The sequence below is a fragment of the Podarcis liolepis genome, assembly GCF_965112155.1.
Source record: "Podarcis liolepis genome assembly, chromosome: 3".
Classification (NCBI taxonomy): domain Eukaryota; kingdom Metazoa; phylum Chordata; class Lepidosauria; order Squamata; family Lacertidae; genus Podarcis; species Podarcis liolepis.
In genome coordinates, this window is record NC_139557.1 from 17,144,739 (window position 1) to 17,148,751 (window position 4,013).

General features: G+C 43.0%; 1 long non-coding RNA gene across 1 annotated transcript; it reads right to left on the reverse strand.

Moving 5' to 3' along the window:
* Nucleotides 1-1,507: 1,507 nt before the first annotated feature.
* Nucleotides 1,508-3,688, reverse strand: LOC310703448. The gene is made up of 2 exons (XR_014524131.1): nucleotides 3,620-3,688; nucleotides 1,508-2,002 (listed from the first exon to the last, which is right to left on the reverse strand). It is a non-coding gene; the product is annotated as an uncharacterized lncRNA (long non-coding RNA).
* Between the last annotated feature and the right edge of the window lie 325 nt (nucleotides 3,689-4,013).

Consider the following 4,013-nt stretch of genomic DNA (forward strand, 5'->3'; position numbering starts at 1 on the left):
CAGAAGCTTTATTGGCTGCTCCTGCAGGCCAATCAGATTGCTGATTCACTTCCACCTGGAGCTGGATTGGGTGGCTCCTACGGACCAATCAGACTGCTGCATTCTGGATCCTATAGTTCTAGGATTCAGCTCAGTACATAACACTGTCTGTGGACAAACGCTGGCTCTCTCAGCCTGAAAAGCAAGATGAGTACCGCAAACCCGTAGTGTCCTTTGACTGGACTTAACTGTTCAGGGGTCCTTTACCTTTACTTTTTCTTCTTACCAGCATATGGAAAGATAAAGTAAGACTGTGAGTACATATGCCTGCAATTAATCCCATATTGCTGCATATGTTGAGTGGGAGCCTGAATAAAGGCATCAATGAAGTTTAAATCTTTATAAAATGAAGTATTTATGTGAAACATTCAGTTTTCATTGGCAAGATAAAATCGCAAATGACACACCAGGATGTTTGATGCTTTTTATGATCCAATCATACAAGAGAAAGGGTGGAGGGACGGGGAGAAATTTGATTCAGGCAAACTTACATAATTCACATCTTCTGAAACAATATATGAATCGAAAGACGATCTTGGAGCCAACCTTCAAAATCTGCAATTCTCCAAATTTTGCAGTGCAGTTCTCCAGGTATCAAGCATATGCTAGGGTAAAGTATGCAGAGAACTGCATATATTAGTAAAAACAACATGCAGAAACACATTATATTAGGGGAAATCACTTTGCAAAAAAATGTGCATATTGGGGAAAATTGTACATATGTGTATGTGTGGCCTTTTCAAGGTATGTTTATATGTGGGGGGTTTTTGTTTGTTTATTTGGTTGGTGTAATTCACTTTGGGTTGACTTGGGCAAGATAATTAAATGATTAAATAAATTAACAACAAATGTATTAGGAGAAATATTCACTAAAATGCTAATGAATTTTCAGGAGGACCTTTAAAAAAATAAAAATCCCAAGCTGATTTGGAAGTGTGGAGAACAGAAGTGAATTTAAGATTAGAAAAATGAGAAACCAAAGAATTTAAATAGTCAACTTTGCCCATCCCTAATTAAGAGTAGCCTGACATTAGCAACAGAAGAACAGTGAATGGGAATCTTACGTTGCTCACATGGTGAGTGACAATGACAAACTGGTGAAGCAGAAATGGATGAGTAAACACGCACAGAACTGGAAGCAACAAGAGGTTACCAGCTAAGAAAGATTTGGTCAGAGTGGCAAAGAATGGCATAGAGAGCAGAAATGTTGATACGAGTGTGAAATTGGAAGGGGTAATATATAGAAGGCAAGCATGTACAACACTAACAACATGTTGGAAGAAGGAACAGTCCAAACCCATGATTTGTTATAGTGACAGAAGACTGAGGGCATCCAGACTAAGGAGGACATCCAAAAACCATAAGCCTAGGAATTAACAGCTTGGCTTCCTCACAAGCCCCATTCTGGCAGAAGTTCTGCGTATGAACAGTGCCTACATGCTTGAGATGTGCACATTTCTGCACGTCCCTCTCTCTCTCTCTCTCTCTCTCTCTCTCTCTCTCTCACACACACACACACACACAGAGAGAGAGAGAGAGAGAGAGAGAGAGAGAGAGAGCACAGACTCCCCCTAAATAACCATAACCCAGTATTTATATTCTGAGACTACAGGAACAGAAAACCCTCATTTCTCTCCTAGATGATCTATCCTTAAAACAGAAAGCCAGTTTCTTAGTGCTTAGTCCCCTCAGAGCCATTTAATCGATGTAAAGACTCCCATATTATGAATCAGACATTCTTTCTCAGCATAGGAGAAAGTGCTCTCTGAACTTTTACTTTGTCCGCAGCCTCCATAAATTGTCTCCCCATGCCGGAAAACAGAGCAGTCAGATGGAGGTGAGCTGTTGTCTATCCCTCCAAGAACTGATGAAAGGCTGTTGTCTGGCAGTAACTCATTGTTAGGACTTTGCCAGGAAGGAAGGATTTCCTATCACAACTCTGTAATAAGCAAGCCAAGCTAAGCTGGGATACGGAACAATAAAAAGGAGCATATATCAGTGTGCGGTCCTCTCTTATTAAAAACAACAGCAACAAGGCATCCTCTGCTGCTAACATATGAATAGTAAAGCATCCTTTTATTTTATTCCACCACCACCCCCTTTACCCCCCCCCCACTTCTTCCAGATCGTGTAGCTATATCACTATCCAAAGCCTGATGTGCAGGCTGACAGCTGTAAACTGTCATTTATTGAAACAAGCTTTTAAAAATATTTCTTCATCACACCTTCCAAAGCACTCCCAGTTAACCTGGAAGGCTGCCTGGATATCATTGGGGGTTTCTGCAAGCCTTAAAGGAGCAACAAAGAGTGAGATCGAGTAAATGAGGCATCCCCGAGGTAAAAAGAGATAAGGTAGGGCAGGGGACAGGACATTTTCTCCTGTATGGTTGTGTGTATAGAATGTATGATTGTATCTTTGAAGAAAAGTGAAGCAGCTAGACATTTAGCATGCTGAATTTTTTTTTTAAAAGAGAATAAATTATGGCGAATTATTTCTTCCTATATAATAAAAAATGTAAGGTGTGGTCAAGCTCTGCAGTTCATCAAACCTCTCCTGGTATGCCCCACGGAGGACCTTAAGGTCCATATATAGCAACACCCTAGAGGTCCTGGGCCCTAAGGAAGTTAGATTAGCCTCAACCAGAGCCAGGGCTTTCTCAACACTGGCTCCGGCCTGGTGGAATGCTCTATCTCATGAGACCAGGGCCCTGCTGGATCTGCTTTCTTTCCGCAGGGCCTGTAAGACAGAGTTGTTCCACCTGGCCTTTGGCTTGGAATCAGTTTGATTTCCTCCCCCTCTTTCTTTTTCCTTTCTCCTCCTATGAAGAGATTGCACCCTAATGTTTTAATGTTGTGTCTTAATCTTTTAAATTGTATTTTAATCAACTTGTTTTTATTATTGGCTGTTAGCCGCCCTGAGCCTGGTCTTGGCTGGGGAGGGCAGGGTATAAATAAAAATTTATTATTTATTATTATTATCTACTGTGACATAAGGAATGGCAAGCTGAACCACATGAGTTGTTTAATGGAAGGGAGAAGGTGCACTGAACCCACCTGCAGTGAGGTTAAATGAAAAGGGGAGGTGCTTCACACAGTGATGTAACAAGCCACTCTGTGAAGCTCCTCCTGCCTTCTTTAAATGGGGTGGGGCTTGGGAAGTGAAGGGTTTGGGGTAAGATGCGAGGGATAGCCAGGGTAGATGAGGTGTAAAGAGAGGGGGTTGTTCAGGTGTAGAAGAAGGGCAGTTGGCCTATGGGTCAATGAGGTTGGTGGCCGAAGCAAGCGGGGACAGCAACCCCTAGTCTCTGGGAAGAGCAAGAATCCGGGCAGGAATTGGCAAATGCATTGGACAGCCCTGTAATGTGTATGGAGTACTTTGATAGTAATACTTCAACAGCTTGGCAATACCCTATGAGTGCTCACAATAAGGCGGGGGGGGGGGGAGTACTAATAGCTAGAGTGCCAAACTGCCCGTTCTTTTCCTCTCCTTGCCTGCTGGTTCTCTGCCTACACTCTGCTGATCATTTCAAGGAGAGAGAGACGACAGAAGCCACTTTGCTCACATCCTGCTACTGCCCACCTGAATAGGAGAGACGATGTCCTCACACTTCTGTTTGTCTGCTGCCTCCATGAGAAAGAGAGAGAGAGATGGTATCTCACATGTAGGAGCCCTGGTTGTCTGGCCATTGTGACCTCATGCTGATGATGCTTCCCGGAAGAAGAATCAGGCTGGTTATTGTGTCCTCATGCTGATGATGTCTGCCTACAGAAAAGAGACTTCTCCACTTATGGTAATTCTGTCTGCTTGAAGGAGAGAGTGGCCCTTGTGACCTTGGGCTGATACTGCCTGCCTGATGGAGAAGACTGGCTATTATTATTTTCTGTCAGAAAATCCCCACGTGTTTGGATTATCTTGTTAGTTGTACATACAAATTTCAGAGTAGGAGTTCCTGAGCAGCTTTATGTCTGCTACC